Source organism: Drosophila eugracilis, unplaced genomic scaffold, assembly GCF_018153835.1.
Source record: "Drosophila eugracilis isolate 14026-0451.02 unplaced genomic scaffold, ASM1815383v1 contig_1438, whole genome shotgun sequence".
Taxonomy (NCBI): domain Eukaryota; kingdom Metazoa; phylum Arthropoda; class Insecta; order Diptera; family Drosophilidae; genus Drosophila; species Drosophila eugracilis.
The window spans coordinates 422-16,436 of record NW_024572246.1 but is presented as its reverse complement, the minus strand read 5'-3'; the positions used below and the strand labels follow the sequence as shown (position 1 = coordinate 16,436).

The window sequence follows — 16,015 nt, the reverse complement described above, 5'->3', positions numbered from 1 at the left end:
TAAAAATTTTCACAAACCAATTAGTCGAAATGTCGTGTGAAGTCTTTCTGAGTTGGCGCTGCATTATTATTACCCGGTGTGGTACTTGAAGTTGACAACTCCCGTTCTGCGCAGTCGCAAAGTGGTTTTCGATAAATAAAACAAGTGGTGGTCGGAATGCATTTTTGATTATTCAGATTGGTCAAATTGTACATTTCTCTTCTATATTTTATGGTTGATCTACAGCATTTAAATATCGATAATATTGCGAAAAAGTATTCATATAGTTATGCTTATAGACCAGATACAGAGTTGATAATCTTAACTTGTTTCTAAATATCACTTAGGAGGGTCATTCCCAACTTCCAACAATTATTAAAAATTACTTTTTAGTGGTCGGTTACCTATAACCTATATATATATAACCTATTACCTATACCTTACCTATTACCTAAATATGTATATACATATAAGTGCAGAAAAAATTAAGAATATTATTATTCTAGTGATTTCTTTTCGTATCAGAATATACATCTACATCCAGTGGTAATATTTAAATTTTTAAATTAGACTATGATTAAGACTTTCTGATTGTTTCAAATTGTTAATTTTCAAAATAGGTAATCAAGTAGATATAATTGCTTGTAAAACTCCAATAGTTTATTTTTTAACTTGTTATCGTTATCATTTCGCTGCTCTGTTCAGTCATTAAAACGAAACGAAAACAGATGGCATTTACTAAAATCTTGTGTTAAAATGTTTCATTTTCGAGACCAACTTCTAAGCTCAGCACCTTCCGGAAGTTGTATTAAGCTTGTAAGATAAAAGATAAAAATTAGGAAATGACCTGCTTTTCCCTAATTACAAATTATATGTAATTAGGAACTCAATCAGCTTAGGCTTATCAGTAATAAGATACAAAAACCCTATCGGAATATTATTAAGAATTACAATTGATAAATGTCGAATTCAATATCTAAATGAGCTTCAATAATGCTTTTCTGAACGAAATATTGTCATTACTATTACTGGTTATTTGTGGAATATTTCGGAGGTTTCCTGATGACTGCTATGGGCCAGCTTACCCGGACGGAATTTCTGCCAGTGGGTGGCGAAAAGCTATCCGGACATAATGGGCTAAGGATGTGACTCAAGTGGCGTCCTATGCAAATTGGCCAAAGTGCACGGACATTTTGGCCAAACTGCAGACTTTGACAATCCCTTCCGCCACGAACACGACCAGAAATCGACGCCACACAATCGACTTGACCCAAATGTCTTGTTAGAGCGCACACACAGATACTCCACACACACACACATACCCTCGAGTTTGAAGGAACAGCCCCTCACCCCCTTGCGAAATTGTAATGGCAATTTGTATGCAAAATTGTCAGAATGTAAATTTCATGCAACACATCGAGTAAATGGAAGTCGGCAGGAATATAAATGAAAGCGAAAGAATTCAGCAATAGCAACGAAGTGTTCCATGTCCGGTGGCAAGAAATTTCAATTGATGGATGTGGAAATTCTTGGAGGGAATTGCTGGCTTTGCAGCGCTGTTTATAGGAATATTATGCGAGTATCTGAATAACAAACTATAAACTTTTCATTAGAAATCGATAAAACATACATTGGGCATAGGGGTTTAAAAAGGTAAAACATTTTATTACATTTTTCTGATGTTACAAGCTCTTTACTTTAAAGTAAAAACAAACAAGAAGACAGTGTACGCATTCTTGAGACAGACTAGGTTCCTTAATTCAGAAGATACTTACAGCTACACTGAACTAAAAATTAATCATAGAGCACACTTTACAATTTTATCTTATATTTAGCTTAATAAACACGCCTTCCTACTTACTAAAGAATGGAAGTAAGAAATTTGTTTTTCTCGTTTTTTACAATTTTAAGCTATCAAAATTCTTAGATTATTAAAAATAACTAATAATGCTTAACAATCTTTTGCCTTTGAATCATTGGCATTGAAAAGTGAAACTTTAAGGCCCAGTGCTCTTATCTATAAATGTAAGCCAAAGAAAATTGTGTCAAGACAGCAATTCATTATCATGGCTTTTATGGTAAGCAGTGGAAACGTATTACTTGGCAACAGTAATTAGATTTTTGTACAGTGAGTCATCCCTAAATAGGTTCCACTCTGTTAACATTTCATACAAGTTTTAATTTCCTTAATTTAAAAAAGAAGAGTAGCTGCAAGTTGAAACTATGCAGAAATTCATCTTTGAGTACTTTACTAGGACAGCGAAATCTTATCTTATACACAAACTCAAATTCAAGTCAAGCAAGCGAATGAGCTCTAATATACATAATTCACTTTTTCACTTATTTTTGATTTCACTTCCGTATTCGGCTATCGATGAACATTGAACCACACAAACCTCTCTAGAACCGAATTTGTCCTTAAAGCTAGAGTAAAACAAATTCGGATCTACAGGGTAGACGTGGAGCAAACTGAAGGAGACCTAACAGTCGCAGGCGGCTGAATGAGCTCAGGTGAGCAATCACTGCTGCAAAAAAGTGAAATTGTTAATAAACATATACAATGTGTGTGTACAAGGCGGGGTAATTTAGGCGGAGCGGCAATTACATGCGCCTCGGGAAAATTATATTTATCGTGCCACACGTGATGCGACGATGGCTGGCGGCTATACAACGGGTTCCTCTATTCCTTCGAAATTATGGAATGACCCATAAATGTGATTACAAAGCTCGCCGTGGCCTGCCAATTAATTCGAGGCATTCGCGAGGTCTCCGTGTCCATATCCGTGCCCGAGTCCGTGCAAAGTCACGGAAGCCCTTCCTTTGCCAGCGCAGAAGCCAGCTCCGTGTTGTCTTCGCCCTCGCCTCTGGAAACCAAACTGAAGCCAAGACCTCACCGAGTGGCCCGAGATTAGGCAGTAGTCCGAAAAAACGCAGAGTGCGGAAAGTAAGGCCCGACCTTATCGGAAGAAGCGGCGATAAGATAAGATACGGCTGCGATGTCTTTGGGAGTGCTTAGTGAGCTTGTATCTAATTGATTGCCCGCGGATTACGGCACTTTCTTCACGTCGATAAAATGGGTGCGAGGCCTGGAAATTGGATAGACAAGAAACACATTTAATGAATGATAGATAGATCTGCCCATGGGCGGGGGTGTTAACTTCGTTGTCTTCTGTTTGCACTGAAATCAATCAGTGAGTCGCCTCGCTAAGCTCTCGACCTGGATCGCTGTCGCCAGTCGCCAGCCGCCAGTCGAGGTTCCCTGTCTTGGGCGCCACTTCCTTAAGCCGTCTCGTTCCTGCTCCAAATCGGTGAATTGGTAAATCGGTAACGATGATGATGGTGGCGATGATTCAGCAGTAAGCCCTTTGAAGACTGCTGAGTAATGGGCGGAAGAAGAGAGTGAGAGGTGCTGCTCCGACAGATGCTCCGATGTAGTTCGTGTGTCCTGTAATGAAATTTCAATTAATTAATGACTTTTTAGCAGGATTCATTAGCACTAAGCGGCAGGCCTTAGTCTCTACTAAGCTGGCAAAGTCAAAAACCTTTTCGGGGCCGGCGGGCTACGGTTACCCTAGAAATCCCCCGGATTAGGGCCGTAATGGCAACAAATCTTGCGTAAACAAAGGAAGGAGGACGAATCGCTTGACTTTGCACACCCTCCGATGCTCCCTCTCTTTCTGTCGTGCTGTCTTGCTGTCTTGCTGTCCTTCTGCCTGCCTGCGGTGCCTCTTTGTCTGCAGCCCTTGTTGTCGTTTTTGCAGCCTCAACATGGCTGCTCGGGACTCTATTTAACCCTGCGGAAGGGAGAGAGATTGCAATAGAGAAAGAGAGAGAGGGTGTGCTCTCCAAATATGTACACACAATCCACAAGGGGTAGCAAGGACTTTTGGTAGCCGAATGGAGAGAGGGATATTGGGGTGAAGGACCAGGCAGTTGGGCAGGCAAAAAGGCAGCTGGGACTAAGTCGTTCTGTGATCATCCAGCTGAAGTTTGCTGGTCAAAGTGCTCCATATTTCAACACCTTAACCAAATTAACGCCGTCTTGCCGAATCGAAATCAGCGAAAAAATATATTACATCACCCCAGGCCCACGGCACCCCCGAATCAGAAATGCTAATTGACTTCACGTGGTCAGAAGGCAGCACTTAACGCGAAATCGTCAGGAAATATACATGCTCAACGGCCTCCCGAAGCTCGCTAATGCAGTGCAAATATTTGGCAACATTAAATATATTATGGAAATAATAGATCTGTCGTTAATTTTTTGCCACCAAGCGAGCGAAGGATTTTGCGGTTGGCAGCATTTTCAGTTAGCGAAACTTACAATTCACGGCCATTGTGTACAGTCATGCCGAGATGCTAATGATAGTTCAGCTAAACTGGCCTATTGTAAAACTATATTTATAGATATGAGTTTAACACACTTTTATATTCAAGATACAGAGATGTTCAAGTCCGACTTCCCCTTTGGAGCAAAACAAGTCATCAAATTGATAATGTTCTAAATATATGCTTAAACCTCACATTTATTGACTGTTCATTTCAGATGCACGTTATGCATCATCTGCTGACCATTATTAGAAAGTTGATATTCCGTAGCAAAACAACTTTATTTATGGCCAAGTTTTATGCTTGAAGATCAATAAAATGAGTTTATTCCTTTACCGTTTAATGCCCAATCATTCTGTTTTGAAGGCATCAAAGATACTTGTTTTTCAACTTGACTATTCTATGTTCTGCCATTACTTCCAAAACTAAAATTTGCATCTTAGAAAACCTTCACATCCTATCACTTCTATCTATCATATTTTCTGTGTTAAATTCTATCTTGTAATTCGACAAACTTTTTAATCGTCTTTTCTTTGTTACCCTGAAACATTGATTAATTAATTTACAAAGTATTCCGCCGATATCCCAGCCCGTATCTCTATTGATAAGTATGATGTACGAGCGGGTCAGATATAATTTCGGCCGCTTTGGGAAATTCTTTGCTATTTTTGTTTGCTGATAGACACACCAAAATGATTTTCAATCGCGCCGCGAGCTTAGGAAGTTCATTAATTACCTTTTGGCTAACCTAATAACTCAGTTTTGTAAGCCAAATGAATCAATTTGTTATTTTCTTTGGTTTTATCTAACTCCTGGGGCTGTTGTATTCTGTCTTGAGATACAATAACAGCAGGAAGATAAGAAGAGAAACCCCAAGAGCAAACCCCTCCGGAAGTAGCGCGAAATGTGTACAAAAGGCAAGTAAAGAATGCGTATCTTCTCCCCAGTCACCTGTGCACTCGGAGAAAACGGGGTTTAGTATTAAGAAAGTAAAATGATTATTATGTTTTTGCCATTTGAAGTTTGATAGAGTGCTTGGATGTTGCCTTGTCCTCAGAAAGGAATAAATAAAATAGAAACTCCATTATTTTTCCCAGTGCATCCCCCTGTACCTTCCGCTAACCTATTCCCTGACCAGACCCATAAACCATCGACCGTCCAGCAACAGATACGTCGGCACAAAGGGGCAATGACTGGCTAAATTTTTGCAATGTTGCTTTTAGCACATGAAGACAACTTCGCACATAAATCAAAGTGTCTGTCTGCGCAAGAAGAGGTGAGTGTGTTTGGGGGGATGAAGAGGAGGCAGATCATTTACCTTGGTCAGTTCGGTGCCAAGTGTCACTGTGCATTGTGCCCGAGCGTCACCATTCAATCACTGTTGCCTCACTGTACTCTGCACCTCTGCCATGTTGAGCTGTTTGCATCGAGCGCGGAGCTTCGGAGGCCAAGGTTGTTTCAGTTTACTGAATAATATTATTATTGCCACTTCGCCTTCCCGCCATTCGCCGCGAAAATCGAGAGGCAGGTAGAAATGCTAAAAGAGAGCTGAGAAAGAAATTCCGAAAACGGTTCGCGGTTCGCGATTTGCAATTCTTTTTTCTTGCATTTATTTTGAACCTGCCTTTGTTTTGCGGCATTTTGTATCCGTACATCTGTATCTGTATCTGGATCTGTATGGGTATTGGATTCAGTATCTTTACCCCCATATCCATCGCAGGGGGCTCACATACCGGTCTCCGGTCTCCGGTCTCCGTTCTCGTTCTATATACCGATATCCCGATATTGTCGGTGTCTGTTTGTTGTTTACAAAAATACGCGTCTCTCCTCTTCCTCTCGCGATTCCTGTTCTTCCTGCCTGCTCTTTTTGCCTTTTATTTATTTTTAGTGTCTTAATTTATCTCTTCACTGGGCTTAATGGAAATGCGCGGGCAACAGAAATGCGCTCCCAGGTGGCATAGTAAGGACAGTGGGTTGAGGTGGTCTTAAATCGGGAAATATTTTGTAGAAATTTGTGATTTGGAAGTTGACTTTTTAACTTTATAAACGGAATAATAATAATATTTCTCAGGTTAACAAGCCTGTTATCTTTAAATACTCAACGGAAGAATAAAGCCAGACAGATACTTAACAATATTTAGTCGTCTCTCGACACTGATACTTCCCAATTTGTTCACTGTGCTGTTGGAAAAGTGCAAGTTCCCAGGCCAGCTGCATTCCCCCGACTGGCTGATTGTTTGGAAATTTGCATGAAATTCCAATAAATATGTCATACTGCAGTTACCCCAATTTCGGTGGAAGAAGTTCCCTGCCCAGTGTTGAGTCCTCATGGGGTAGTTTGAAATGGAGTTCTAAGGGTATGTTAATATCTGATATGCGATAAGGGATTATGCTCGTAAAAAATGCGGCATGTGGCAAGGTCGATGCTGAGGTGAATGTAATTTCTCAGGGGGTTTTTGGGGGTTCCCAAAATGGTTTGCTCAAATAATTGCTTATAGAGGCTGGTTCTGACGTAAGAGCTGAGATTGTAAACAATTAACAGCGTGTCAACCGGTTTGGAATCATCAACTTTCAAGTTTGTATTTTAGGACTGTTTATTTGCCATTTTTATTATGGGATTTTTGCGAAATAAATTAGACGCCTTGCCATTCAATAAATTTATGTGAATGAAGCTTAGAAATATATATTTAATAAAGCTATTCTTAGGCTGCCATTTGCATAACTGCACTTTATGACTTATTCAACGCAGCCTCGATTATTTGGTGACCCATTGACACAGAACCGAGGACAGAGGACAGAGGAAGTGACTCTTTGTTGAAAGTCACAGATTTGAATCTGTAAACGCTTGACACTTTCCTCGGCTCATTCATATTTATGAGCAGCACACATTCCCAATGCAAACTCTTAAAAATTCATATCTAATCTGAGGCACTCCCTCTCACCAAAACGCCGCCCAGCTCGGCTCAGCTTAGCTAACTTGTAAAAGGTTTTAATTGCCCAGAGGAATTTGAGGCAACATTGCATGCATTTTGTGGGCCATGTGGACAAGCCGGATAATTATACAACCCACCAGGCAAATATATGATTCAGATTCAGGTCAAAGCCCAAACGAACTTGTTGGCCCAGCGCCTTCATAAAGATATCAGCCAAACTTTGAGACGACCTGTTCGTCGAATTTGTCGAAAGGCCAAAGAAAAAAGTCTCTGGCCGTCAGTCCGGAGATTTCAATAACCAACGTCAGCAGATGCATAAAAAAGCCATAAACTCTTATTTACTTTGCTTTTCCTATTAAGCCTGTGACCCAGCAAGTTTCGTTAGCCGTCACCTGCTCATTTGGTTATTAGTCAGTCGCCGGTTTTAGTTCGAACCATTTGCATACTAAATGAGCAAAGAAACAATTGGTAAAAACGGAAAACAACTTCAAAACTATTTGGTTTTTAGTTTTTACTGCAGCTTTCTCTCTGGCGAGCCCATCCGAAAAAGGGAGATTCTTCCAGGGGGTTCCCCATGGCGAAAGCAGCGCCATATTGCTGCGCATCCCTGGCCAGAAATCGGGTGACACGCACCTTACGCGCAGCCCCTTTGTGAAGGGGTAAATGCATTTACACGGAGAAAAAAAGTGGTGCCCTTTATTATCTTATCTTAGAAATCAGCACAAAAACTATCCCTAATAGTCATATTGCTAAAAACGTTGGAAAAGTCATAAAAGTTTCGTTATTTAAAGCAAAATTTGCATTACTATTTAGCATTGTCCATAAAATGGCTTAAAACTACAAAAGATTTGCGTCTTTTTATAAGCAGCTACTTGGACTTAGTTAAATGGAAATCTTTAGCACAAATTTGCATTTCATTTTGCCCGTATAAATTCGCCAATTTATACTTTAGTAGCTGCTACTACCAAGGGCGAATAGCTATCCTTCAAGTTAGACTTAAAACTGATATCTTACTTCTTTTAACTTCACAATTTAAACTGCAAGTGTTTAATAAACCTTATAATAAATAAATACGCTTTTCTAACAACAAACTCAGCCTACATTTCTGCCAGTGTATATAATGTACTGCAGCTTTCTATGTACGCACTCCCATTAAATGCAGCCGCTGCAGAAGCTTGGGGTTGGGTCTCCATCACCGCCACTGCTACTGCCACTGCCACCACCATCATCATCATCATCCCAATCTCGGCCCGAGGCTTAACACTTTGCCACTTGGCGTATCTAGACCCGATAATCATCGTCTTGCCCCCTCCGCCACTGTTTCCATTACGGCATTATGATGGGTGGGTGGCCTGCAGCAGCTGTCGCCGCTTTCTTGGGCACAGCCACTAATATTTCGGTATACTACTTAACCCATGCACTAAATGGCGGGACAAGTGTTTTCCACTAGGAGCGGGGGAAAATGCAAGTTGCTGAGCGGGAAGAGGCCAAGGGAAAAGGGGGTTGGGCTGCCTCTGCCTCTGCCTCTGCCAGGGGGTTGTTGTTGCTGCTGCTGATAGCGCGACAACGAGGTTGAAATTCGGTTTCGGGTTTTTTCTTTTCGGTTTTCTTTTTTTTGCGCCCGACTTTTGTAGGATTGCAGGGGTGAGAGGTGGAGTGTGTGTGTGTGTGTTCTGCGCAAATGAAAAGTGGATGAAAGGAGCACATTTCCGGGCGCTCGCGACACCACCACACTCTCGAAACAAAGCACACACAAACACACACACACACAGTTACACTTATGCAGAGGCGACGACGAGTCAAAACGAGGACAGGCGCAGGCTTTGGAAATGGCAATTGACTATGGCTCGACCACCCACCGCCCTATCAAGCCCCTTTTAGTGCACATGCGTACTGACTTGGTGACTTTTGCTCAGCTTATTCCTTTTTTTTCTGTTTTAAATAATATTTGTATAAATTTTGAGTTTTCAAACATACCTGCTGGGAATGAGAAGGTAGAGCTCAGCCTTAAATCCATTTTACTTAACAAGTTTCGAAGTTTTTCAATGAATTCGATTTGAGAATTGCAATTTCTTTGATTTTTCAACACTTTTGCACCGAGTTTTTAGAGTGTTTTTGGGTTCGTTGGCCAGTTGGCCAGTTTTTCGTTTAATTCGCAGACAGATTAATAGATGATGGCCCAGGGATCAGGTCGCAGCCTCCTGCAGGATAATGGCTGCTCTGCCGCTGCGACGCCAGCAGAAGCAGCGGCGGGCGATGGCCGCTGGTTTCTCTGGGAGCAGAACGCTCAACGTTCCGCCGCGGTCGGCGTCAAATTTCAAACTGAAACTGAAGTGAGCCCAGCTCACCATTTCAGCGCAGTCGACGGCCGTCGAGCGGTAAGCGGTGTTTTTTTTTGCCAAAGTTGATAACAGCCATAATGCCCGCTCTCCCGCCACAACCTCCCTCCCCTGCTGCCCTGGCATCTGGATCTGGGTCTGGATCTGGGTTGTGTGTGGCCCAAGCACGTAACTCCAGGGAGAGAATCGGGCCAGGAACGTTGAACGGAGAGTTCGCTGAGAGCGCTAGACAGCAGAAGAGAGCATTGCGACCACACTTGAAGAAATTTTATTTATGACTCTATTTATTTTGTTAGATTACTTTGTTAAGTCGTCGTTTGTAACCTGTTCTAACTACCTTATAGAATTGTATATTTGCAGAGACTTTAAAGTTCTTGAAATAATAAGAACTACATTTTAAGTAATATTTTTCGTAATAATAGCAAAGTCGTAATAATAGCAAGTCTCGAGTTAGTGATTAAGATAGTCCCAACAAGTTATTGATAAATTATGATTTTTGATTGTATTTTACATTAAACTACCTACAATCTTCTATGTTTTTTCATTTAAAATTCCACTTCGTATTTGAATATTTCATTTTTATATGCGTTAAACATTTTCTCTAGTTGGAAAGCACCTTCTTGTTAGAAAACAAATACAGTTGTATAATTGCTTAACTTCACATGATACAAATTTAAAGTGTTTATTAAATTTAAATCACAAATTCACGTTCATCGGTAAACTTAACATTTGATATAACAATGTAAAAATAAAAATAATATTTCATTAATCTAAATGAAAATAAGAGCCAATAAAAGATTTAGCAGTATTTATAAAATAAAATGTGCAATGCGATTATGAAAAAAGGTTCTTATTTTAGGAAGAATTAGACCCAAATACAAGAAAAACAGAATGCTATATTTGTTTTATTCTACGAAAAAGAGAGTGTGGTTTAAATATATAGGATATTTTATATATTATATCTTATGTTTAAAATACATTATCCCTATTGTATTAAATAATTCTTAACTAGTTACTGGTAGTATAAAAATATAAAAGTAACCAGGCATTTTATGTACAATATTAGTGATAAAATCGCAAAAATTATATACAAGTAGACATCTTCTTAAAAGTATACCAAAAGGACGTTGTTCTCCATCGTTTCGCTAAGTGCACCTCCTGTTTTCCAGGGCGCAAAAATGCGGGATTGTACTTGGGAGAGTTCGAGCACATCCAGCTCATTTGTAGACTTTTGTGGACTCTGTTTCCAGAGTTCTCAGTTGCCCACTAGATTTTCATGTGTGTGCGTAGGAGGACCTCAGTTCACTCGACTATTTACGAGGCCAGTGTAGCGCTCCTGATATATGTATATAGCATTTTCCCTGCATGTCCTGCCTCCCCGGCCCCCCTTTCGAGCTCTCCACCAAGCTGAGAGTCAATGAAACTTCTTTGTCGGAGGAGCAGCAACGAGAACGCTCCGCGTGTTTTCAGAATGAAATCAAAGTGGGATATTTAAAGCCTCATTAATCAGACCGTCGCTTTGCTGAGGAAAATCCTCGCTAGGGAGACTCGAGGTCCTCGAGAGGTCCTGAGTGACCCCATTCATCGGGGCTGGGATTAGGGCTGTGGGCGGAGTCTGGTGTTGATGCGCTCGTTAAATTCAAATTTGTTGCACTGATAATTACACAGTTGGCCATCGAAGGGGACACTATTAAGGTTAGTCATTTGCCAACTTGGTTATGAAATCCAAACCAAGGCAGCATTTCAATTAGCTTCTTTTTAAATTGGGAGGAATCTGTGTTTCCCATACATATTAGCAGGGAATTCAGCTTGATTTGGTTCGATTTGGTTTATCAAACTGGTCCTGAGTTTTGATTAAGTAAAAGATATACGGTTGTCAATATAATGTCTTAATAAACTTTGTTTTAAAATTAAAGTATTGAACAGGATTGGCTTTCTGAGATAATATTGCTTATGATTATGATGATAACTTAATGGAAAAGTTACAAAACATAATTTGGATAAATAATCAATATTCTATCAAATGTTTGCTATTTCAGAGTTTAGGTAAATCTCAAAATTACTACTTCTTGAGCATAATTCAGATAGTTCATTAGGCAGATGCAACTGTAAAAAACTGAAGAATTTTTGTGACATTCGCCATTTTTGTTTTTTGAATCCGTCATAAACGGCCAAAGAAATGTGAAATGAGAAATGCAAGCTGCTGGCCGGCTCTAACGAAGGAAACCCATTGTCCCATTCTTGTTTGCCATTTTTAATTTATGGCCCATATTTTCCTTTGGTTTTCCTTTTTTATGCGATGGCTACCTGAAGCGGTACAAACTCCGGGCCCAACAACAGGTAAGAGGTCGCTAATGGTGGCAGCCTTGATAGAATTTCTCCCTAGCATATCATCTAACGTCATGGAACAGTTTTGAAAACGTCTCTTGACTTTGGTTTATCATCTAAATATTTGCGTTTATTTTGTAGATTAGCATGTACACCAAACGTTTTCTCCTCACGGGCCTTTCGTCCCGGCTTTTATTGTTGCATCGTGAGCGGCGGGGCAATTTGATGATTCGTCGTAATGAATGCTAATTAAACGCATTCGTTTTCTAGTTCACTTGGCAGGCGGCAACAAACAGCAACCAGCATCCAAGTCCGTTGCTAAATCGACCAGAGCCGCCACGATTTGGTATCGGTACATACTATATGTACCCGTTTCATTGTCTTCGGCGGGGCAGGAAAGTGTGTCAAAAATTCTTGAGCGTATCCAGTGACACAGAGAAAAAACTTAGAACTGTTAAGCGTAAAATGATATTAGGGCTGCTAACGAGAAATACGTACTTCGGTAGCTAATTACGTCTTATCTGATAATTATCTGTAAATGTTGAATGATAAGTATAAAAGCCACAACTTTTAAACTCTTAAATTTATTAAAATCTTTATTAATAAAGGTAAATTTCGCTACAAATAATCATTTTTTCTCTCCGTGTTCAGAAAACGGCCAACAATAAAAGCCGGGCTCCTCGTTTTGCCGCCGGAGTCTAGCAAACATCGCACTCACACAATCTCTATCGAAAACTCGCAGACACATATCCGTGGAGTAGTAGATACGGTAGTATCTATAGATACAGAAAAGCGGAGGAACGTTGTACAGCACACAATTTGGGTAAGGCCACATCCACGATGTCGACAGTAAATGGAAACACAAATAAAAGGTGCTAATTTCATGAGGGTTCAATTAGATGTTGGCCTGGCTCTGGCTGCTGTACGATTTCTCTTCGAGAGTTCATAGATTTATTTCTCTGCCATGCACGACTTGTTAGAACCAAAAAGAGACTCGAATCAAAGCAGAGTGTGTGATATAGTTTATATCTCAAATTGAACGCAACAAAAATAAAACATTAATGCTATAAATTTATTTATAAAAAAAAATTAAGTCCGCCCGAACAGGGACTTGAACCCTGGACCCTTGGATTAAAAGTCCAATGCTCTACCGACTGAGCTATCCGGGCATTTAACCACCACGATGTCAAACTGTCTTGATGTACTTAGGGCTCATAAAAGTACTACTGCTCTAGCAAAGAAGCAGAAAAGAGCTTTCAGTAAGAGCTTCAAAAAGCTTAATATTTTTGGCAACCTGGAAATTGAAAGAGACGGCTGTTTTTCTCATTTATAAAAAAATGTTAATATAATATAAAATATTATATATATATATTGCATATTTTGTTGTACAGTGAAATAATAAGTATAACTAAAATGGGAATTTAATTTTAGAACATAAAAAACATTTAAGTCTTGTTTCGTTTTAATTTTTAAATCATTTGAATCCATGTACACAGTACTTAGTGTCTACTGTATGACTTCTCTATCGAAAAAATACTTTATCGATGCTAAGCAGTAAATGACTACTGCGTTACCTTCCATTTGACACTGCTTGCATCCATATCTAACTGCTTATACACTGAAAATTTTTTAAGTGCCTGGCTTTTAACTGTTGCCAATTAGGAAAGGAATACATATCTTTCTACATTTATCGATCCTTTTATATTGTCAAAATTATTTGTCAAGCTTAACATTTATTTTAATAGAAAACAGATGCCTTTTATACCCAAAACTAAAAATACATGAAAGGACTCACACATCTGTATGTATAGCATATATACATATACATATATATAGAAAAGTTTTCAAGTGGGATATTAGATGCCAGGAGGTGGAATCAACGTTCGTATATCTAACGTTTCTGGCGCCAGACTGACATATGCCCGGATAGCTCAGTCGGTAGAGCATTGGACTTTTAATCCAAGGGTCCAGGGTTCAAGTCCCTGTTCGGGCGGCAATATTTTTTTTGGTTAAGATCATTTATGTTTTTTTATTAAATATTTAAAAATATTTAATTAAAGCTTTTGAAAATAAATATCTTATATTATAAAACAAAACGAACATTAGTCACTTCTTTTCAAATTAGTTTTGCTCGCTAATAATTTTGTTTCTGACTTAGAATGGGGAAAACATAATAATTAGCATCAGGTTTAAAAAAATGTAGTGGTAGGTAGTCATTGGCCAAATAAAAAGTCCAATAATGTAAAACGAAAATACGTTCTAAAAATATTTAAATATATTCCAGCTTACACGGATCAATTTATTTTCCTGATTAGATTATGTAGAAAAAAATAAATAACTTAAGCGAAATGTATTTTACAAGTTAATATATGTTATTTTTTATTTGGGGATAACGATTTCCGATATTGATATTGATATTGATACAATACATCGGCAGTAGTTAAGTGCTCTATCAGCACATAGGATACTCGTAATAGAAGTAGATAAATTACATATTTTATATAGAAAATATGTAAGTGGTCATTTTTAGTTTCCCAAAAGAAAAAGAAATATTTGTGTGGTTTCAGGTGGCTAGAAGATTTCAATTTAACAATTTGTGGGAAAAATAAAAAAAAACTACATAGGCATAACGTAAGTGACTCACCGAAAAAGTACTTTGCAATTGTTGTAATACGTGTAGAAAATAATTTTTAGACATTTTGAAAAAATAGTTTTTTAAGCGGTCGCAAAAAGATTGTGGTCCAACCATATTGGTTGGGCTGATAACGGCAGTTCACTCCGGTACGCTATCCCACTACTGCCTACCACGGGAACTCTTGGCTGCTGGTTTTCACCCCTGGCCCGGTTCATCCCTCCTTAGCCAACCTGAATGCCGCGGACTCCTCCATGGCACCCATATTGATGGCAAGCTTAGTGCGGACGTTCCGTCAACATGAGCTAGTCCGTTACACAGTAGATCCCAGCCTCAGGCCATCCCACAATCGGACCTCACAGAAGCGTGATTACAGAAGCTGCCAACCTTCCAGTCGGAGCGCCTGCGTCCAAAACTCGACCACACGTCACCGGTTGTGACTCGATTTCAAGCGAACTGCTTTATCGGCGCACCACTCCATCGACATCAAGCAGCTCATGAAAACTGCTTGATCGGCAGCCGCGTTGCCAACTGCACGGTGCAGGGTGACATTAGTGGCCGTTTTATTTTTATATTTCCCAATAATTGCAGAAAACTTAATTAAAAAAAAAGAAAAAAGAAAATATTTTGGGTTTACAAAAAAAATATAAAGAGTAGATCGCCCGAACAGGGACTTGAACCCTGGACCCTTGGATTAAAAGTCCAATGCTCTACCGACTGAGCTATCCGGGCATTGCACAAGGAGCCGCCAAACTGCCCAGCCATGTACAAAGCACTTTAAAGGAGGGGCTTAAAAAGTTATCCTTTCCGATTTCTAAGCTCGCATTTGTTACACAGTTGAAAGCATTACAGCAATTACTGTTTTTTTCTTATAGATGTATTGAACTTAATTTAGTCTTGGTTTTCAGTGTATTTAATAGGCGAAATAGAAAATCTATTATTTAATCAAGAAATCTTAACTGGTCAACATTGGGCTTGTTGGAATTAGTCTAGTTTGAAAGACTTTGAATTTGAACAGACATTGAATTTGATAGACAGAAGGACCTAACAAAATAGGCCCGGTCATTGGTTCTGATGAACATATATGTATCGTATATGATTTTTAGGGTCGGACGAAAAAATAGTTCGATTGAGTACCATAATCTATTGACGAAAATACATATATAGCAATCCGGTCTGCCACATAACTGAGAAACAAATTTCGTCGATCTGAGAATTAGGTCTTATCAGCAACCGTCTGAAATTTTAAGTCAATCCCGACGATTTAATGAAAAAGCAATGAGTGCCATAAGTCGAATCTATTAACTAAATTAACAAAAAGAAACTCTATAGCCTAGTAAATACCCCTTACTGTTTTAAACAACTTTAAAGTATTCTTTCTGCTATTGGAAATTAACTAAGCGTCACCTTTTGTCAAAAAAGCATGTTTACTAACTGGTGGTGACGTCACTGTCCATGTAAGGCTTAAAAAAAAA

The 16,015-nt window shown here is 39.3% G+C and overlaps 1 long non-coding RNA gene and 3 other non-coding genes across 4 annotated transcripts; 1 reads left to right on the top strand and 3 right to left on the bottom strand.

Annotated features, from left to right (window-relative positions):
- Positions 1-1,617: 1,617 nt before the first annotated feature.
- Positions 1,618-9,571, bottom strand: LOC108117571. The gene is made up of 2 exons (XR_001772895.2): positions 9,219-9,571; positions 1,618-3,424 (listed from the first exon to the last, which is right to left on the bottom strand). It is a non-coding gene; the product is annotated as an uncharacterized LOC108117571 (long non-coding RNA).
- A 3,433-nt stretch (positions 9,572-13,004) lies between these two features.
- Trnak-uuu lies at positions 13,005-13,077 on the bottom strand. Its single transcript has one exon. It is a non-coding gene; the product is annotated as a tRNA-Lys (tRNA).
- A 751-nt stretch (positions 13,078-13,828) lies between these two features.
- Positions 13,829-13,901, top strand: Trnak-uuu. Its single transcript has one exon. It is a non-coding gene; the product is annotated as a tRNA-Lys (tRNA).
- Positions 13,902-15,199: 1,298 nt separating this feature from the next.
- On the bottom strand, positions 15,200-15,272 carry Trnak-uuu. Its single transcript has one exon. It is a non-coding gene; the product is annotated as a tRNA-Lys (tRNA).
- Between the last annotated feature and the right edge of the window lie 743 nt (positions 15,273-16,015).